The sequence below is a fragment of the Thermobia domestica genome, chromosome 4, assembly GCF_964235325.1.
Source record: "Thermobia domestica chromosome 4, izTheDome1.hap1.1, whole genome shotgun sequence".
NCBI lineage: Eukaryota > Metazoa > Arthropoda > Insecta > Zygentoma > Lepismatidae > Thermobia > Thermobia domestica.
In genome coordinates this window covers 301817257-301826932 of record NC_137457.1, presented here as the reverse complement: position 1 = coordinate 301826932, position 9676 = coordinate 301817257, and positions in this window count along the sequence as shown.

Sequence of the window (9676 nt, the reverse complement as noted above, 5' to 3'; positions counted from 1 at the left end):
TTTTCCCCTACACTTGCAGTTTGTGCCGGTTGTTTTGGCTGGAACAAGAACGCCTGCTGAAGTTATAAACTCTTCACCTCGACGCCTTGCTAACTTTTCCATCCCCGGTACATGTTTTTCTTTGTTAAGTCTACTCTTTTTGCGGCTTGGTTTACCACTGTCACTGTCTGTTTCTGACATTGTTACTAGGTTAAAGCAAAGAAACACTAATAAACTTCAAGACACTACTTTTCGCAATGATCTTCACTTTCCAGTTTAAACATAACCAACATGACCTTACATGACCTTAAACAACAGCTCACCTGCTAAGTCATAACGCATGACTGAGCACTAGCGCTCTGGTGGGTGCCTCCGCTACTAGCGAGGCTATGAGTTGAAGAAGGGACATATTCCTGGAATCTGTTCCTTCTTCAACTCAATCGCATCTACATATTTTTGGCAAGCTCATTTGCAATAGTGAAATATGTTTCTTTTTTTGCTCAATGGATGTAGATACGTCCAAAGAAGAAAATGGCTATCTCAGTTTAATTTGTGATATTTTTGGAATGTGTACCTTTTTCAACTCACCCATTCAATTTGGCAGAACCAAAGTCATGGTCTCCAGAACTAATTTTAGTATTTGAGCACCTAAAATTGCTAAAGATATAATTTGGGAAGGTTTCTAACCTCATGTATTCTCTTTATTACGTTATAGGCATGCACAGGCTAGATTTAGTTTCCGAAGGTCATGAGTTTGATTCTCGATTATGGCTTATATGACTGATATTAACAAATTTTTGTGCTGTTTTGGATTTATGCTCTACATAGACGTTGTGTGAGTTCTTCAAAGTAGAGTTTACTGTCAGTTTATTTACGTATAATGAGGATATGCGTACCTTAATGCACTTCTCTTAAGCTTTTTGATAAGAGAGAACTACGATACTTTAAGGTTACCTTCTTGGTCTTGGTGTTAGTTCGTGTAATTTATATCTTAAATAACATTGACGATTTAGTTAAAATCATCTCAAAATATTTTAGCCAAAATTTTTCAGAGTGCAAAGAGGGAATTGTTTCACGGTTAACCGTCAAACCTTATCCGGCTTTAACTATTCGATTAGCACGTAAACAGTTTTTAACTATTCGATTAACAAATAAACGGTTTTTAACTATTCGATTAACAAATAAACGGTTTTTAACTATTCGATTAAATTTTGAGTCTTCACTATTTTCCAGTTATTACAAAAGTTGAAGTGAAAATTTCAAACTAAAATTTCTAGAACTCAAAAGTTAAAAATAAAAAAAAATGAACTGAAATTTTTGAATTAAAAGTTTCAACCTGTGTCAAACTAAAATTTTTATAACTTGAAATTTTCAAATCACAATTTTCGAATTAAAAAAAGTTGAAACCAAATTTTAGAACTAGAAAATTTGAAGTTAAAATTTTCGAACAAAAACATTTTTTTTCGAATTCGAAATTTCAAATCAAAAAAATTCAAACTGAAATTTTAGAATTAAAAGTTTTCGAAACAAATTTTGGAAAACTACAAATTTTCGAACAGAAAAGATGAAATAAAAAATTTCGATTTCAAATTTTTTCGAATCAAACAATTTCACACTGAAATTTTCGAACTAGAAATATAAACTAAAAATTGTCGAAACAAGAAATCAAAATTTTTGAACCAAAGAAGTTGAATCTAATTTTTTAGAACTAGAAAGTTGAAACTAAAATTTTCGAACAAAAATGAAATGAAAATTTTACAAACGAAAAATTCGAACTGAAATTTTCGAATTAAAAGTTTCAACCTGTGTCAAACTAAAAATTATAACGAAATTTACAAATCAAATTTTTGAATTTAAAATTTCAAACCAAAATTTTCGAACTGAAAATTTAGTTTCAAACAAAAAATAATTCGAAATTTTCATACAAACTTTTTGAAAAAAATAAGCAGAGGTTTGAAAGTGATCAGTTAATTAGAATACACCTTAGAAATAAACGGTTTACAAGAAATGAATGTTTTCGACTAATCAAAGTGTAAAATTAATGAATGGATTTCAAGGTCGAACTAGAAGTTAGAGGTAGGGATTAACCAATTTTGGGCAAAGGTAACTTTTCATCAATAACTATCCTCTATTCAAGTTTTATAGTCATAAAAGTTTATCATTTCAGATGACGAGAAAACTCCATATATTTTTTTTTTTTTAGATAGCAATGATCTGTTTGGTCATAAGTCATTTCATAGCCGTTTACTGATTTTAAAATTTTAATTGTCTTGTGAAATATTTGGGACTAAGTTTTGAGAGATGAACCGTTTAGTAAGCCATAGCCGAATTGAGACATTGATATTGCTTGAAATGAAGTTTAATTAAGCTTTATCTCATCAGACAGCCCTTACTTACGAACCGTTTTAGTGCATTTTTGTTTCAGATCAGCGGTCCATATTCAACGATAATGGAAATTATAATTGATTGGCCTTACTGTTTTACGTGGACATAAAATAATAAACATTATGGTATTTTTTTTTTAAAAATAAGCATTAACTTTGTTATTTTACAGATTTCCTAAGATGGTATTTGGTTTCGAAAGTGCCCATATGGAAGTTTTTATTATGTGCAGAATTCGTACTGCCGTCAACGAGAGGGAGATTCACATTCTACGGTCCACGAAGTGAACTTGCATTTTCTGACAAAACCAGAATAACTTAATTTTACACAAATGTCAATCTTCTATCTAATAGTGTAGCCATATACTGCCCTAATCCAGTTCGTTTATTTAAAAAAAAAATCTTTTGAAGTGAACATAGAAACACAAGATTTTCTGTCAACGTTATGAAATCACTATGTGGATGTGCCATTTACGACCTATTTATTTGAACTTGAAACAACAAGACAGAAAAGGGAGTTATGCTGGAATTTTGTAGTTTCAGTAGCTATCTAAATGGTGAAAATTAAACTGAAGTTTTCACTCATTGAGAGATTTTATTTCTATATGCCACAAGTGTACATGGACACTTTTTCGTCACGACCAGTCTAGTAATATGGTGTTTGTAATTCACAATGGATAGGTAGAGTATGTGTTACTGAGAACTACAGAAGTACCCAAAGGCAAACATCAGGTTTCTCAGGGATGAGGTAACATACCCACAATATATGTAAGACTTATGAGAACCTTCTAAGAACTTATTCTCAATTTAATACACTTAAATTAAAAGAGAAATAAAAAGAAGCTTTATGCCTGAAGGAAATACTATGTTATACTATTTTCTTATTCTTTTGGCGCAGAAATAACTCACTTCCGTAATAAACTATAGTCATAGAAGTTTCCCTTTTTGAGATGCTATTTTTCACTGCGATACGACATCAATATTACAAAACGCACACATATGAAGAATAGAAAGTAGCACTAAGTGATCCTAAAAGAATTATTGCCCCTGGGGTAATCGACCATTCTTGAGAGATGCAACAATATTCTTGCACTGAAGAGCAAAGATTTATTTCTACTTTAACACTATTTTAATACGTAAAAAATGTGTTATTTTGAAGTGTTAAAACAAAATAGCCATTTGCTGAACCTAGCTAACTAAAGTAGTAATGTCTGTATACATAACAATCAAATCCATTTCAAAGGCCAATGCAATTTTTTAAAAATAAAAATAAAGGCTGGGGTGATGGAAAGATATGCATACTTTAATATCGGTATTCGGGCAAATTCTTGCAAAGAAAACTAAATACTTAGAAGTTCGTCGAAGTTACAATAAGGCAAATTATGAATGCGCTAAAATATCAAATAATACTTTTGATAAAGTGGATTCTTTCAAATATCTGGGATCAATATTAACAGAAGAAAACTATATTCACGAAGAAATTAAATGTCGACTAAAAGCAGGGAACTCGTGTTATTATTCAGTTCAAAATCTGTTGTCGTCGCGAAATCTGTCGATTAATTTGAAGCTTAAAATATATAAAACGACAATCATACGTGTTGTTCTTTATGCTTGTGTAACATGTTCGCTTACTCGGAAGGAAGAACGTAGATTGTAAGTATTTAAGAATAAGATCCACAGATAAATATTTGGACCCAAGAGAAACGCAAATGGGTAATGGCAGAAACTTCATAACGCGGAACTACATAATTTATACGGTTTACACATTGTTAGGGTCATCAAGTCTGGGAGGCTCGGGTAGCCAGGTCATGTAGCCACGATGGAAGAAAGTAGGAACGTTTTCAAGATCTTAACTGGAAGAGCAACCGGGAAACGACCATTAGGAAGACCTAGACGCAGATGGGAGGACAACATTAAGGTGGGTCTTGCAGAAATAGGAATACAAAGCAGAAACTGCATTCAATTGGCTAAGGATAGAAGTCAGTGGAGAGCTTTTGTGAACGCGGCATTGAACCTCCGGGTTCCATAAGGCATAGAGTTACTTAGTTAAGTTATTCGGGCAAATTACCCCCGGACAAAATCCCCCCGGACGAAATCTCAACAAAAAAACCGAGTTTGAAAATTCCCTCGTAAAAAATGCGCCTAGGACAAAATCCCTCTGGACAAATTCTCACCGGAAAAGTAACTTTTAGTTAAGGCTTTGTCACTTTCTCAAGCCCTTCTGTTCAATGGATTTATATATATTATAAAAAAAAATCTCGCACACGTTAATATTTGCTTTACTTGTATACGGAAAAAATTGGAAAATGGTTTAGGAGCAATAACATCGACAATGCAGTGACTAAGGTTTTAAAATCCAATGGGCATAACCATCTACCGGATTGTACGAAGATTGAGGTAAGTTCATTTATATTTATATGTTGTTTATTTGCTTACAGCGAATCTCTGGGTAAAAGCATCCCTTCCATAAATAGTACTTGTTGAAACTGTATTTACTCATTACCATGATTGTGATTTTATGGTTAATAATTCATTTCGTAATTCATTTCTCGTTGAGAAATTTGGCTATTCATTAGTTACGATTGGCAAAATTCAGTCGAGTGAAAAGATATAAGTTAATATTTGTCGGCAAAAGTGTACCTCTCATGTAAATGTTTTTTTTACCATTTGTATAATCATTTAATTGAATATGGTAATCTGATTGAAGACGCTTTGTAATTTCTGTTTGCTTAAATATTAGTAAAGATTTCATTTCAAAAAACAGCACAGTATGAAGAAACATGCTGGTTCGTCTCGTAAAGACCCTGGTGTAATATTTGAAGAAAGTGTCAGAGGAATATCTAAAGGAGCCATTTTATTGTTGAATAAGGAGAAAAGAGTGAAACGGTTATTTAGTCGACAACGACACGAATTAGTAACTGACCCAAAGTGGACCACAACGGGGACGGAAGATTCAGAAGGATTTCTCGTTTATAAATGATAATCACCCAAAAAAGTGCAAAGAAACTATTGATTTTTGCGGAAGATATGTTTCTGCAGCTATTGCAGGAACAAGAGAGATGGTATATGGAAAGGACATTTCAAGCTGCTCCCAGAGATTTCCGTTACCTTTATACTATAGATGTAAATATTCGTGGAAAGTCAATTCCAATTTCCAATATCCGCCCAAAGACGCTATTTTCCACCCATAATAATTTGCACGTTATAATGTAAATATCAATATAAATTATGCAGATAAAATTGCAAAAAAAGTTAAAGTTTAACACTTAGGTGTCACTTGGTTTTCCTACTCTTCTTGTAATTACTACAGGGTGTCTCGCGTGTCACATTCAAACAGAAGTCTGCCAACATATTCACCCTCCATTTACCACTGTAGCGCCTCTCCATGGTAGCTATTTGCTGGTGAAACCTCCCCCAAGCTATACATTTCTGGGAAGAAGTCCAGGTGGCAATGCAGGAAGTGTAACGTAAGGTACATATTACATCCCATGTTACAAAATGAAGTAATTAACCTGTCCACAATGTCTTTGTAATCAGGTGACTTATGATTCCCTAGAAAGTTACTGCACACTTCTCGAAAGGCCTCCATACTGCACACTTCTCGAAAGGCCTCCCAAGCCTCACTTTCCACTTCATTAAGCTTAGAAGAAAATGTAGTATCCTTAAAAACGTCTCTGATTTGAGGTTCCGTATAAACCCCTTCTTTCACCTTGGCCTCGTTGAGTCTTGGGAATAGTTTTCTGAGATGATTAAATGCTTCACCATCCCGATTCAGGGCCTTGACGAAGACCTTCATGAGCCCTAATTTCATATGAAGGGGTGGTAAGAACATTTTCTCCGGATCCACAAGACGTTCATTAACCACGTTCATCTCCCCCTGGGACCAGTTGCTTCCTTGGCGGTCATTTTGTGATGGTGTACTGATCTTTGACTCGACTATCCCAATAACACAAAAAGCAGAAGTGCTTTGTGTAACCTCCTTGTAAACCGGTGAGGATGGCAATAACCTTAAAGTCAGCGCATACAGACAACTGGAGCTGTTTGTACTTTATTTTCTGCAAGAGGTTTCGCATGTTCTCCTATGTTTCTTTCATATGTACATCATGCGCAATAGGGATGGCTGGCTTTTCATTGCCATTGCGTAGTAACACTGCCTTGAGACTTATCCTAGAGGAGTCTACGAATAGCCTCCAATCTTCAGTGTAGTTCAACTTCAGTTGTCCCATAAGCGATGGAATGTCACTGCAATACACCAAATCACCATCCTTTGTATAATTAGGAACTGGGCTCACCTCTGTTTTCCTATACATCGATATATTCACATCTTGATTTAGTAGATTCCATTGTTGAAGTCGTGATACAAGCAACAGGGCCTTAGACTTGGGAAGGTTTAAGTCTCTGATCAGATCATTCAGCTCTTCCTGACTTATCACATGTGGTTCATTAGTGTCAGGCACTGGAGCGTAATTGGGGTCTGACTGTGTACTCGAAGATTGTGCAACATCCTCACAAGCAGCAGGTTCTTCATCGGATGAAACACTGCACAGGGTTTATGAGTCTGGTGATACGGGTACAGGCAGACAAACATCATGTTTCACAGGTCTCCTCGCGGAATCCAAGTTAGGATACTGTATTTTATGCTTCATGTGTTTTGAGAAACCTTTTATATTAGTCAGGCAGAAGTCTGAAACATGATAACGGAACTCGCGCCAAACCATAGGTGTGGCGAACGGCATCGATTTATGTTTACCTTTCAACCATCCTGTCAGAGTACACGCACACGAGTTACAACTTTGTTTCGGAGCCCAAACGCGATCCTGGTCGCCGATTTTACACCCGAAGTACAGATGGTAGGCTGTCTTTAGGAACGGTGACAATGCCCTACTTTGTCCCTTCAAAATCACTTCCCCACATATGTAGCAGAATGAATCTGTCGAATTGTTGCAAGTTCTCGGCATGTTCGTTAAACGCAAACGTCAATATTTCACGCAGAAATATTTTTCACCCACGATATACACAGACACAGAGTAACACCATCTTCTAATACGAAGATCAACTCGAAACTGATATGTTTGTTTCACGCGACAACGTGGTGTATGTCTTGACGCCTTTTTTCAACAATCTGTCTGTCGTCTTGAAAAAAGGGAGCCGACGAATTATCGCAAGTTCATTAGAAACCTTTCTCCGTCAATAACGCCTAGGTTTTAGTGTATGCAATGTGGAACGACAATAAATCTTTGCAACTCAAGGGGAAGGGGTACGTTTCCGGGTTGTCGTGAGCTAGAGAAAAGAATGTTCTGGGATATAGCCTAGTAGCAGTTCTTGGATTGAGATAAAAATTCAGAATTATGCACTCCAAACACGGAAAACACATACAGTATTAAATACGAACAATACGATTTTTCTGTCAATTATGGAAACAGAACCCCGCCAGAGAAAACGAACCCTACGTGCTGGAACTTTCTCGATGAGATATTCGTAATCATAGTCTCGAAATCTATCTGGTACACCCTTTCAGCCTCGTGGGAGGATTTTCATGGCGACCAGTATTATTTAATAAAAAATTTGCAAAACAAATAAATAGAAAGGATAATAATAATCATACTAATGAATAATGACATTTTGGGAACTGTATATTTTTGTGCAATTAAAGAATAACTTGTGAAAGATATTTTCTTCAAATGTCCTCTCAATTAGTTTCAAACAGTGGCGGCCGGTGGATTGTGGTTTCGGGTGTTGTAGTACGAACGATAAGAGACAGAAGATATAAAGTTGACTTATTGACTAATCAGCAAAACTTTAGATGCAAATGCTATGTGACATTGTAAAATAAATTAAATTCTGTTTTTTAAAAATGAAAAATGCAGAACATTTTATCCGATTAATCACCTTAATTAATTAGTAAGTTCATTATCCTGCCTTTGATTGGAACAAATCTGTCTAACACATGCTGGTTGAACTCTGGTATTCTTATTGTCAGGTCTTTTTCGATGGAAAGCATAACCAATGGTGATAACCTTTCTTGGGACATTCAATTCCTTGAAAGTGTCAATTCTTTCTCATGTGGAAAAAAACTTTTCGTTTTTTGCTGACACTATAGGTACAGTTAATATTAATTTCAGAAGCGTTGTAGATTCACTCAATATTTTTTCTAGATTATTGCGAACGATTCATTCTAGCAAACTTAGTCCCTGACAGTGATCCGAATTCCTCTTCAGCGTTGACTGAAGAGAGTTCGTAGCAGACATTAGTGATATAAAAAATGTACATTGAACACACTTTATTCACAGTTTATCCAGGAAATTTAAAATAAATTGAGAAAATGTATCTGGTGCAAACAACACTACTGCCATAAGATGTCCTGCAAATTTAAACTGGATTTTTTTTCAAACACTCTCCTGAATTGCCCTTTGCTTGTTTTGTCTAAGCCTTAATTGCAAATGTTTCCTCAGTTGAAAGTTGATCAATGTTTTTTGAAAGTTATTTACAGAAGTGATGGTATACAATTCATTCAGAATTTGTAGGTTATTTACAGAATTAAAGCACACACAATAAAATTAAACCTAATAATTAAAAACCAAAACAGCTGATACAAAAGAGGTACTGGTATATGAATTCCGAATGTCACATATTCATACATCAACACACACACATGTGCGTAAAAGGAAAAAAAAAACTATATTCCAAATCATCAGTCTTGGTTATTACGCAATGCACGATGAACACAATATACTTCCACATGAGGCGAAACAGCGCTTGCCAATGTTATATGTTCTGAAAAGGAAACTTCGAAACCTGCCAGATGAAGGATCCGCATGTAACAGAGGCCAAAAATCAAAGAACATAAAAACAAACAGCACTGCCAGTTCTACACCCAGAAATGTTAACTGGGAGGGGTCCAAAGTATTTGAGAGAGGCCCAATACGTCTACATAATATGGAACCTGTCTTATACTGCACCCGAAAAACGATAAGTAATTCTTACTTACTGTCACCTATAATTTTAGAAAAAAAAATGATAGAACGATTATTTTTATAAGAAAAGAAGAGTACATGAGGCGTAAAATAAAATATTTAGCCTACATCAATCGTTTCTCTGTTAAACAAGTATAATTCGTTAAGAAAGTGTACATATGTTAGTCAAGTTTCGAAATTTTTGGGAGGTCCGAACCCGGTGGACCCCCCTCATGGCTACGCCCCCAAGCATTGCTAACTAGTCCCAATCAAAAGTATAAAATATACTTATTTTATAAAAGAAATATGTTTATGCTAAAATACTATCTACAGACGAGGGGGGGGAGCGATTCTACGAACTGA